The 13,274-nt window shown below is 43.3% G+C and overlaps 1 protein-coding gene across 8 annotated transcripts in view; it reads left to right on the top strand.

The window, feature by feature from the left end:
* The window catches only part of LOC105464406 (trinucleotide repeat containing adaptor 6B), a 298,465-nt gene that overhangs the window by 99,907 nt on the left and 185,284 nt on the right, over positions 1-13,274 (top strand). The gene's annotated exons all lie outside the window — the stretch shown is intronic.

Raw genomic sequence — 13,274 nt, forward strand, 5'->3', positions numbered from 1 at the left:
TGATTCTTTTGAACCTAAAGCATAAGACTTCACAATTAAAAAAAATTATCAAAAGATTAATGTAATTCACTGAGGAAAAGGTGCTGGAGGAATTGGATAACCACATGGAAATATATGAACCATGACCTCTATGTCACATACTATATGCAAAACGTAATTTGAGGTGGATCACAGAGCTAACAGGGGGAGCTAAAACGTTGAAGCCTTTGGATGGCCGCAGAAGAGATGTCTGCATTCATGACCTTGGGGAGGGTATGAACATTTCTTGGTAACATGCAAGAAGCACTAACTGGCCGGGCACGGTGGCTCAAGCCTGTAATCCCAGCACTTTGGGAGGCCGAGATGGGCAGATCACGAGGTCAGGAGATCGAGACCATGCTGGCTGACATGGTGAAACCCCATCTCTACTAAAAAAAAATACAAAAAATTAGCCGGGCGAGGTGGCGGGCGCCTGTAGTCCCAGCTACTCGGGAGGCTGAGGCAGGAGAATGGCGTGAACCCAGGAGGTGGAGCTTGCAGTGAGCTGAGATCCGGCCACTGCACTCCAGCCTGGGCGACAGAGCGAAACTCCGTCTCAAAAAAAAAAAAAAAAAAAAAAAAAAAAGCACTAACTGTAAAAGAGAACCGTTGTTCAGTTGAATTTCATGGAACATTTTAAACCTCTGCTGAACAACTGACACCATTAAGAATGTGGAAAAAGGCTGGGCACAGTGGCTCATGTCTGTAGTCCCAGCATTTTGGGAGGCCAAGGTGGGAGAATCACTTGAGGCCAGGAGTTTGAAACCAGCCTGGGCAACATGGCAAGACCCCGAGGCTACAGAAATATGTTTTAAAATTAGTTGGGTGTGGTGATGCACCCCTGTAGTCCTAGCTATCTAGGAGGCTAAGGTGGAAGGATCACTTAAGCCCTAGAGGTTGAGGCTGCAATGAGCTATGATCACGCCACTGCACTCCGGCCTGGGTGACACAGCAAGACTTTGACTCTAAAAAAAAATAAAATAAAAATATAGAAAAGTATAGATTGGGAAAAAACATTTGCAATACATCTTTTTTTTTTTTTTTTTTGGAGACGGAGTCTCGCTCTGTCGCCCAGGCTGGAGTACAGTGGCACGATCTCAGCTCACTGCAACCTCCACCTCCTGGGATCACTTTATTCTCCTGCCTCAGCCTCCAAGTAGCTGAGACTACACGTACCTGCCACCACGCCTGGCTAATTTTTTGTATTTTTAGTAGAGACAGGGTTTCACTGTGTTACCGGATGGTCTCGATCTCCTGACCTCGTGATCCTCCCGCCTCGGCCTCCCAAAGTGCTGGGATTACAGGCGTGAGCCACCGCGCCTGGCCTGCAATGCATCTTTCTAATAAAAGTCTCGTATCCAGAGTATGTAAAGAATTACCAAAAATCAGAAACGGTCAAACAACAAAAATGGGCAAAAGACTAGGCATTTCACAAAATAAGACATCCAGATGATTTTGAAAACACAGATGTTCAACATTATTCATGAGCAAAATGCAAATTAAAACTATAATGTAAGGCCGTTATACACTCACCAAAATGGCTACAGTTCAAAAGACTAATAATACCAGGTGTTGCCAAGAATGTGGAGCAACTGGAACTTTTAGACATTGTTGGAAGGAGTGTAAAATGATACAACCACTTAAAGAACTGTTTCATAAGCTTCTAAATAAAGTTAAATGAACTTCCACCCTAGAAGGCAAACATTCTCTTAGGTGTATACTCCATAGAAATGACTGCATAGATTTGCAAAAACACATTATATGAAAATGCTCATGGCAGCTTTATTTATAGCAGCTCCAAACTGGAAATAGCCAGCTGTCTATCTAATGAATAAACAAATTATAGTTTGTCAGTGCAATGGAACACTACTGAGTTTAAAAATTGGATCTCTTGGCTGGGCGCGGTGGCTCACGCCTGTAATCCCAGCACTTTGGGAGGCCCAGCTGGGTGGATCACGAAGTTGGGAGATTGAGACCATCCTGGCTAACACGGTGAAACCCCGTCTATACTAAAAATACAAAAAATTAGCTGGGTGTGGTGGCAGGCGCCTGTAGTCCCAGCTTCTCGGGAAGCTGAGGCAGGAGAATGACATGAACCCAGAAGGCAGAGCTTGCAGTGAGCCGACATTGTGCCACTGCACTCCAGCGACAGCGAGACTCTGTCTCAAAAAAAAAAAAAAAAAAAAAAAAGAACTCTTGATCAGTATAACAACATGGATAAGTCTCAGAAACATTATACCGAGTGAAAAAACCGAGTGAAAAAAGTGAAAATATAAAAGTGGTACATACTGTGAGATCCCAGTGATATATATAAAGCTTACGAACATGTCAACCCCATTTATAGTAATAGGGGGATCTTCAAGGGAAGGGACATGTAGCAGTTTTCTGGGGAGATGGAAATTTTCTGTCTCAATCTCTATGTTGCTTGAAGGTACAACCATATCTAAAATTAATCATTAAGGCTAGGCTCAGTAGCTCATGCCTGTAATCCCAGCACTTTGGGAGGCCAAGATTGGAGGATCACTTCAGCCCAGGAGTTTCAGACCAGCCTGGGCAGAGAGACCCTATCTATCTCTACAATTATCTGGGTGTACTGGCACAGGCCTGTGGTCCCAGCTATTCGGGAGGCTAAGGTGGGAGAATCACTTGAATCCAGGATGTCAAGGCTTCAGTGAGTCACAATTGTGCCATTGCACTCCAGCCTGGGTGATAGAGTGAGACCCTGTCTCAAAAGTAGAGAGAAAATGAGAGAAAAATAAAATTCACTGAGCTCTACACTTAAAGTGTGTGTATTTTTCTGCTTGTGAATTATACTTAAATTAAAAAAAAAAAATTAGGAGCTTCCACCTATCTCCTTAGTCTGTTGAGACCATGTTAAATATTCTTTTATCCATTATATCAGCTGACTTCTCAGCTTTCAAAAAATATATACATTTTCTTTTTAACTACAGTACCTGCAATAGAGGGAGTGGTTGGAAACACTTATAAAATGGATAGGATTTAGCAATTTATTTGATGTTGAGGAAAGAGAAAATGATAAATCGGCCGGCCTTGGTGGCTTACGCCTGTAATTCCAGCATTTTGGGAGGCTAAGGCAGGCGGATCACAAGGTCAAGAGATCGAGACCATCCTGGTCAACATGGTGAAACCCCGTCTCTACTAAAAATGCAAAAATTAGCTGGGTGTGGTGACGGACATCTGTAATCCCAGCTACTCAGGAGGCTGAGGCAGGAGAATCACTTGAACCCAGGAGGTGGAGGTTGCAGTGAGTCAAGATCACACCACTATACTCCAGCTTGGTGACAGAGCGAGACTCCGTCTCAAAACAAAACAAAACAAAAATGTGTTTGGGAGTGAATAGGATGCGTTCTGTATGGAACACAGAGTTTGAAATGCTGGCATATTATCTGTGTGGCAATGTCATTCGACCTGATGAAACTGTGGGGCTAGAAACATGATAGGTTAGGGCTGGAAACAGAATTGGGATCACTCAAATTTAATAGTGGAAACTGTGAGATTACATGAAATTGCTGTGGCAGAATGAGAGGAAAGAGGTCCAAGCACAGAACCTAGGGAAATAAATGCTTAGGGAGTAGTAGGAGAAAGGAGAAAGGGAAACAGATATCAGACAGTCATCACATCCTGGTCAAACAACTTTGTTGTGCCAGGCTTCTGGTGAATAAGACATTCGAAGTCTCTGCCTCAAGAAGTTTGCATTTGTGGCTGGGGAGAGAGACAATAAGACACATGAACAAATAAGCCTTTCAGGTAGTGATATGTGTGATGCTGGGGAGTGACCGTGGAAGTATTTCAGCTGGGCTGGTAGGGAAGATCACCCTGGATCAAAGAGATGGCCCTGGAGCTGATGGCTGAATGATGTGAAGGAAGCTTTCATGTAATAATATGTGAGAAATGCTGTATTTTTTTTTTTTTGAGATGGAATTTATTTCTTGTTGCCCAGGCTGGAGACCAATGGCATGATCTTGGCTCACTACAACCTCTGCCTCCTCTGCCTCCCGGATTCAAGGATTCTCCTACCTCAGCCTCCCAAGTAGCTGGGATTACAGGCATGTGCCACCACGCCTGGCTGCTCTTGGGCTTTTTTTTTTTTCTCTTTTTTTGAGGCAGAGTCTCGCTCTGTCACCCAGGCTGGAGTGCAGTGACGCAATCTCAGCTCACTGCAACCTCCTCCCACTAGCAGTTCTCCTACCTCAGCCTCCTGAGTAGCTGGGATTACAGGTGCCCGCCACCATGCCCGGCTAATTTTTTTTGTTTTTGGAGTAGAAACAGGGTTTCGCCATGTTGGCCAGGCCGGTCTTGAACTCCTGACCTCGTGTAATCCGCCTGCCTTGGCCTCCTGAAGTGCTGGGATTACAGGCATAAGCCACTGTGCCCAAACAAGAAACGCTTTCTAAGTCAAAGGAATAAATCCAAAGACCCTGAGATTGGGTGAGAGAGAGGAAAAGAAATGACAGAAGATGGTCCAGTACAAGGCAGAGATTTTCAAAAAGGGTGGAGATGGCTACTGTGTTAAATATTACTTAGAGGTATTCACAGTAACCAAAAGGTGGAGGTGATCCGAGTGTCCATGGAAGGGTGAATGGATAAACAAAGTGTAGTATATATATATACAATGGAATATTATTTAGCCTTACAAAGGGAAGGAAACTCTGACACATGCTACAACACAGATGAATATTGAAGACATATGCTAAGTGAAACAAACCAGTCACAAAAAGACAAATACCATATAACTCTACTTCTGTAAGGCACCTGGAGGAGTCAGATTCATAGAGACAGAAAGTGGAATGGTGCTTCTTAGGGACTGGGGGGAGCAGGGACTGGGGAGTTACTGTGTAAGGGGTACAGAGTTTCAGATGGGAAAGATGGAAAAATTGTGGAGATGGATGGTAGTGATGGTTCCACAGTATCTCTGTTTATGCTGCTGTAACAAAATACCACAGACTAGGTACTTGATAAAGAACAGAAATGTATTTGCTGGTAGTTCTGGAGGCCACGAATAACAAGATCAAGGCACCAGCAGATTTGTAGTCAGGGGAGGCCCCAATCCCCGCTTGTAAGAGGGAGGAATACTGCGTCCCCACATGGCAAAAAGTGGAAGGGCAAAAAGTGACAGTGTCCCTGACAAGCCCTTTTATAACAGCATGAATTCACGTGGGCAGCACTCTCATGACCTAAACACCTTCCAGGCCCCACCTCCCAACACTATTGCACTGGGGATTAAGTTTTCAACACAAATTTTGGGAGACATATTCAGACCATAGCAAAGACAGGCACAAAACACCACGTATTGTATGACTCCATTTATATGGGAGAAGTCAAAATAGGCAAATCTGTAGAGACAGAAGGTGGATTCGTGGTTGTCTGGGCCTCAGAAGGAGGATGAAAGGGAGGCAAAATGGAGAGTGTTGTTAGGTAAGCAGTTTCTTTTGGGATGATGAACATGTTCTAAGATTGGATTGTGGTAGTGGTTGCACAATTCTGTAAATATAATAGAAGCCACTGAATTGTGTACTTTAAACAGGTGAACTTTATGGCATATAGGTTATATCTCAATAAAACTATTTTTAAAATGGCTGAAAGACTTGCTGACACTACCAGAGAATAGATAGCAAAGGAGCTCGTAGGAACATGTTCAACATCAGTGCAGTTAAAACCACGATGAGAATGGCTAAAATTAAAAAGTCCACACAAAGTGCTGGTATTGATGAGACATGGGACAACTGAAACTCTCACACACTGCTGGAAGGAAGGTAAAATGCTACAACCACATTGGAAAACAGTTTTTTTTTTGTTTGTTTTTTTGTTTTTTTGAGATGGAGTCTCGCTCTGTTGCCAGGCTGTAGTGCAGTGGTGCAATCCCGACTCACTGCAACTTCTGCCTGCCAGGTTCAAGCGATTCTCCTGCCTCAGCCTCCTGAGTAGCTGGGATTACAGGCGCCCGCCACCACGCCCAGCTAATTTTTGTATTTTTAGTAGAGACAGGGTTTCACCATGTTGGCCAGGATGGTCTCGATCTCTTGACCTTGTGATTCTCCTGCCTTGGCCTCCCAAAGTGCTGGGATTACAGGCGTGAGCCACTGCACCAGGCCAGAAAACAGTTTCTTAAAAAGTTAAAACACATAACTACCATGTGATCTAACTGTTCTACTCTGTTATGAGTTGAATTATGTCTGCTCCCCCTACCCCCCAAATTCATATATTGAAATACTAACCCCCAGAACCTTAGAATGTGGTCTTATTTGGGGATAGGACTTTGATAGAGGTAATTAAGTCAAATGAGGTTATTAGGGGTAGGCCCTAATTCAGTATGACTGGTGTTCGTATTTAAAGGGGGGAATTTTTGACATAGAAATAAACAAATAGGGAAAATACCATGTGAAACTGAAGACAGCCATCTGTAAGCCAAGGAGAGAGGACTGGAACAGATCCTTCCCTCACAGCTCTCAGAGGGAACCAGCCCTGCCAATGCCTTGATTTTGGACTTCTAGCCTCCAGAACAGTGAGACAAAAAATTTCTGTTTGTTAAGCCACCAGATTTGAAATACTTCATTACAGCAGCCCTAGCAAACTAATACACCCTCCTAGGTATTTCCTCAATAAAAAAGAATGCATATGTGAGTGTTCATAGCAGCTTTATTTGCAGTAGCAAAAACAGAAACAACTCGAACACCTGTCAAATTGTGATATATTCTCAACAATGGAATACTACTCAGCTGTGAAAGGAAAATGAACTATTGACACTTGAAACCACACGGATGAATTTCAGAATAATTATGCTAAGTAAAAGAAGCCAGACAGAAAAAGAGTACATACTGTTTGATTCCGCTTGTGGAAGCTCCAGAAAATGCAACTGCATCTATAGTGATAGAAAGTTCATCAGTGGTTGCCTAGGCAGGGGGCACAGGAGAGAAAGCTTAAAGAGGGATGACTGGGTACGGTGGCTCACACCTGTAATCCCGGTACTTTGGGAGGCTGAGGCGGGCGAATCACGAGGTCAGGAGTTTGAGACCAGCCTGGCCAATATGGTGAAACCTTGTCTCTACTAAAAATACAAAAAAAAAAAAAAAAAGTTAGGTGTGGTGGCATGCACCAGTAATCCAAGCTACTCAGGAGGCTGAGGCAGGAGAATCTCTTGAACCCAGGAGGCAGAGGTTGCAGTGAGCCGAGATTGCACCACTGTACTCCAGCCTAGGCTACAGAGTGAGACACCGTCTCCCCACCCAAAAAAAAAAAAAAAAAAAAAAAAAAAAAATTAAAGAGGGACATGATGAAACTTCCAGGGCAGTATGTTCATTGTCTTGATTGTGGTGATGGTTTCATGTGTGTGTATGTGTCAAAACTTACCAGACTGTACTTTTTTTTAAAGAGACAGGGTCTCACTTTGTCACCCAGGCTGAAGTACAGTGGTGCCCTCATAGCTTACTGCAGCCTTGAACTCTTAGGCTTAAGCCATCCTCCTGCCTTGGCCTCCCAAAGTGTTGGAATTACAGGCGTGAACTACTGCACCTGGTATAAAATAATATGTTTTTAAAAATGAAAGCCAACAAAAAATTGAAAATAGTTTCGGTGGAGTGGAAAAAGTAGAGTCAAAAAAGGTTTTAGAATAAGTCTCGACATGGTAGATGAAACCAGGTGAATGTCTTCTCCTCCCTTCTGAAGTGCTACTAGAATTATTTTTACAAAATGATTTCAGCAAGCATAAATCCACCAGAAAACAAAGTGAATAGAAGAAGAGATGAAGAGGATAAGAGATGCCCAACAAAGTTTTGGATGCTAGGAAGCTTTTGGAGTGACACTAGAACAGCAGGATGGGTTGAAGAGGCAATGAGAAGCAAGGCCCCAGATATGCTTTCCTCATATCCACAGACCGATACCTTCTCCTACCTGGCAGAAGACAGGAAAGGCTGAACCTCAGGAAACCTGAGGGTGGGTGTGAGGTACCTCATTAAAAACAGAACTTACATAAAAGGCTACACGCTGACATGTGAGACTTTACCAGCTCTTCCCAAATTCAGTCCCAGAACACTGAAAGCCTGGCTTATATCTGTCAGGCTGAAGATAGAAGGGTGTCTTTTTGGGGTAATTAAATAACCCAAGGAGGGGGAAATAGATGAGGATATATAACTGTAGGCATCTGAAGGTCCCAAGGAAATGGGCAGGTCCCTTCCTGATCACCCTCCAGAAAGCTAATCCCTGGATAAGGAACCTCTCCCTTACCTCTCCCCTCGTACACACACACTCCCAAAATCAAGCTCTTTAGGGTCTTGCTCTTAAATATCAGTGGATAGACAAGGATGATCAGACATTTGATAAAAATCTATGAATGAAAGATGGTGACCAAAGACAAAAGAGGAATTTGGAGGAAACAGATAATGTAGGGAGCAGAAGAGAACTGAAATAGGCTGGGTGTGGTGGCTCACGCCTGTAATCCCAGCTACTCAGGAGGCTGAGGCATGAGAATGGCTTGAACCAGAGAGGTGGAGGTTGCAGTGAGCCAAGATCACATCACTGCACTCCAACTTGAGCAACAGAGTGAGACTCTGTCTCAAAAATAAATAGGCCAGGCGTGGTGGCTCACGCCTGTAATCCTAGCACTTTGGGAGGCCGAGGCAGGCAGATCACTTGAGGTCAGGAGTTCGAGACCAGCCTGGCCAACATGGTGAAACCCTGCCTCTACCAAAAATGTGCGCCTGTAATCCCAGCTACTCGGGAAGCTGAAGCAGGGAGAATCTCTTGAAGCAGAGAGGCAGAGGTTGCAGTGGGCTAAGATCGTGCCACTGCACTCCAGCCTGTGCAATAGTGAGACTCCATCTCAAAAAAAAAAAAAAAAGAAGAAAAGAAAACTAACTCTCTAGAATATCCTCAGAGATGAGAGAAGATATTGTTATAATGGAACAAGAACAGGAGACTGGAAAAAGGAATATTCAAAGAACGAGGAAGAGCTCTTAAAAATTCAATTAAAATAAGAGAAGTTGTACATATATTAGGAGTTTTAGAAAATAAAGTTGAGAGAACCTCCCAGAAATTAAAATTAAAAAATCAAAGACACAAAAATGGAGAAAGAAAGAAAGAAAGAAAGAAGAAAGTCAATCTCAGAGATTCATTCAAAGACAAAAATGGAGGAGAAAGAGAAAGAAAGAAAGAAAGAGAAAGAAAGAAAGAAAAAGAAAGAAAGAGAGAGAGAGAGAAAAGAATCTCTGAGATTCAATACTGAATAACAGGAATTCCAGAAGGAGAGAACAGAAGTTGGAAGGGAGGAAATGTCAAATAAATAAGTAGAGAAAATGTCCCAAACCTGAAAAACAAGAGATTCTAGATTGTAAGTACTTACCTAGCACCAGTTCAATAAATAAAAAACCTTGCTTAGTGATTTGCGTTTTTAAAAACTAAGGATAAACAGAAGATCCTAAAAGAGTTTTTTGTTTTTGTTTTTTTTCTTTCTTACCACTATAAAAATAAGGATCGAAGTTTCCAGAGAAGACACATCCAATACATTAGGACTTAGAATGATTCTGAGCTTCTGCGTAGCAGCTGTGGGAGCTAGAAGACAACGGAGCATCACCCTCAAAATTTTGGATGGAAAAGTTTACTGACTTCAAGGTTTTTGTTTGTTTTTGTTTTTGTGATGGAGTCTTGCTCTGTTGTCAGGCTGGAGTGCAGTGGCGCCATCTCAGCTCACTGCAAGCTCCACCTCCCGGGTTCACGCCATTCTCCTGCCTTAATCTAGCTCAGCGTAGCTCGGACTACAGGTGCCAGCCACCACACCTGGCTAATTTTTTTGTATTTTTGGTAGAGATGGGGTTTCACCATGTTGGCCAGGATGGTCTCCATCTCCTGACCTCGTGATCCGCCCACCTCGGCCTCCCAAAGTGCTGGGATTACAGGCATGAGCCATCGCGCCTGGCCACACCTGGTTAATTTTTGTATTTAGTAGAGATAGGGTTTCACCATGTTGGCCAGGGTGACCTTGATCTCCTGATCTTGTGATCCACCTGCCTCTGCCTCCCAGACTGCTGGGATTACAGGCGTGAGCCACCATGCCTGGCCTCAACTTTTTTTTTTTTTTGAGACGGTGTCTTGCTGTGTCGCCCAAGGAAATTTAATTACGTCCACCACGTCCAGCTAATTTTTGTATTTTTAGTAGAGACGGAGTTTCACCATGTTGGCCATGATGGTCTCGATCTCCTGACCTCATGATCCGCCTGCCTCGGCCTCCCAAAGTGCTGGGATTACAGGTGTGAGCCACCATGCCTGGCCAACAAAACTGCTTTTTGAAGTAGCTATACCAGTTTTCCCTCCCACTAGGAGTGGAGAAGAGTTGCCATTGCTGCATACCCTTGTCAGCACTTGCTGAGGCCGGATCTCAGCTCACTGCAAGCTCCGCCTCCCGGGTTTATGCCATTCTCCTGCCTCAGCCTCCCGAGTAGCTGGGACTACAGGCTCCCACCACCTCGCTCGGGTATTTTTTTGTATTTTTTAGTAGAGACGGGGTTTCACCGTGTTAGCCAGGATGGTCTCGATCTCCTGACCTCGTGATCCGCCTGTCTCGGCCTCCCAAAGTGCTGGGATTACAGGCTTGAGCCACCGCGCCCGGCCTTGGCCTCAACTTTTATATTTAATTGAGATTTGGGTAAAAAAAAAAAAAAAAGTTTTTATGACTGGGTGTAGTGGCTCACGCCTATAATCCCAGCATTTTGGGAGGCTCAGGCAGATGGATCGCCTGAGGTCAGGAGTTGGAGACCAGCCTGGCCAACGTGGTGGAACCCTGTCTGTACTAAAAATACGAAAAAGTAGCCAGGTGTAGTGGCACACACCTGTAGTCCCAACTACTCGGGAGGCTGAGACAGGAGAACCGCTTGAACCCAGGAAGGGGAGGCCGCAATGAGCCGAGATCACACCACTTCTCTCCAGCCTGGGCAACAGAACGAGAATCCATCTCAAAAAAAAAAAAAAAAAAAACATAAAAATAAATACGTTTTTATATGTCAGTTATATCTGGATAAAACAAGAACATTTCAGTCATTCAAAGTCTCAGAAAAAATTCACCTTCTATATACCTTTTATCAGGAAATCACTGGAATATATACTCCACCTCAATCAGTGAGTAAACTGTAAGGGACAGAGGATCTGGGAAACAGATGCTCCAGCCTAGGAGAAAGAGGAGGGCATTCGAGAGATGAAGAGGAGACATCCCTGGCGAGATGTCAGCGATTCAGTGGCCTAGAGAGCAATCAATCCAGTTCGGAGCTGGAGAAACCCCTGAGGATGTTTCCAGGGCGGATTGAAACTGACAGATTACCTGAAGTGTTTGAACTGATTAAGAGGAGATTTACAGTTATGTTGGAGAGTTTGAGGATGAATTAATGAAAAATACATAACAAATACTAAGCTAGAAAAAAAAAAGGAAAAAGAATAAGAAGAGGAAGTGGTAATTATTAGTTCCAGGGAAACCAAAATAATACAAGAAAGGAAATTTGATTATAGCATTCCATATGATTCAGCTGTATATATTTACTACATAATAGCACTGTTAGCACTGAATATTGAGTTGAACAAAAACGGTAACTTACATTGTGAGGAAGGGAGGATGGAGGCTTATGTTGTGAGGGTGGGGCAGGGGTGGAAAGTGCTGTTTTTGTTTGTCAGCCTGTAGTATTAATGTTATTTGACTTTTTAAATGTATATGTATTTAATATAAATTTTAATAATTTTTAAATTAGTAATTTAAATTATAATTTATCAAAGAAAGGGAATAATTCCATATATGAAATTATATTAGTGATTTAATATTGATATTAAGAAATTATTGGCTTTCTTTTTTTTTTTTAAGACTTAGAGTCTCACTGTGTTGCCTAGACTGGAGGGCAGTGGTTATTCACAGGTGTGATCATAGAGCACTACAGTCTCGAACTCCTAGGCTCTATTGATTCTCCTGCCTCTAACCCCCAAAGTAACTGGGACTTACAGGGTCATGCCATAACCCTCAGCCTTTTCTTTTTATCTTTAAATATAAAAGCATGGGCCGGGCGTGTTGGCTCACGCCTGTAATCCCAGCACTTTGGGAGGCCAAGGTGGGTGGATCACGAGGTCAGGAGATGGAGACCATCCTGGCCAACATGGTGAAACTCAGTCTCTACTAAAAAAAATACAAGGCCGGGCGCGGTGGCTCAAGCCTGTAATCCCAGCACTTTGGGAGGCCTAGACGGGTGGATCACAAGGTCAGGAGATCGAGACCATCCTGGCTAACCCGGTGAAACCCCGTCTCTACTAAAAAATACAAAAAACTAGCCGGGCGAGGTGGCGGGCGCCTGTAGTCCCAGCTACTCGGGAGGCTGAGGCAGGAGAATGGCGTGAACCCGGGAGGCGGAGCTTGCAGTGAGCTGAGATCCGGCCACTGCACTCCAGCCTGGGTGACAGAGCGAGACCTCGTCTCAAAAAAAAAAAAAGAAAAAAAAAAAATACAAAAATTAGCTGGGCATGGTGATGGGTGCCTGAAATCCCAGCTACCTGGGAGGCTGAGGCAGGAGAATCATTTGAACCTGGGAGGCGGAGGTTGCAGTGAGCCGAGATCGTGCCATTGCAGTCCAGCCTGGGTGACAGGGCGAGACTCCATCTCAAAAATAAATAAATAATAAAATAAAAGCATGTATATACATATGTATGCCTATATACACATATATATGGTTAAAAATATATATTTTCTGCTTCAGTTTGCTCTAAAATATGTATATATTTGGACTTGATATTTATAGAATCATATTATATATGTATTCTTTTGTGATTTGCTTCCTTCACTTGATTACCTTTTTGTAACTCACCCAGATTGAAGTGTGTAGCTGTAGTTCGTTCGTTTTCATGCAATGTAGTATTCTGTTTTCTGAAAACACCATAGCCTATCTGTCTGTTACACTGTTGACAGATGTTTATTCTTGTATTTTTTTTTCTGTTAAAAGTAATTCTACTATAAATATTTTTGTATATATGCAAAATTTTCTCTAGGGTATATACCTATAAGTGCAGTTACTAATGTGTACAGTAAATGCATCTTCAAATGTAATAGATAATGGCAACCTTTTTTTTCTTTTTGGAGACAGAGTCTTGCTCTGTCACCCAGGGCCCAGGCTGGAGTGCAGTGGTGTGATCTCAGCTCACTGCCACCTCTGCCTTCCAGTTTCAAGCAGTTCTCTTGCCTCAGCCTCCTGAGTAGCTGGGACTACAGGTGCATGCCACCA

This window comes from Macaca nemestrina, chromosome 15 (genome assembly GCF_043159975.1).
Source record: "Macaca nemestrina isolate mMacNem1 chromosome 15, mMacNem.hap1, whole genome shotgun sequence".
Taxonomy (NCBI): domain Eukaryota; kingdom Metazoa; phylum Chordata; class Mammalia; order Primates; family Cercopithecidae; genus Macaca; species Macaca nemestrina.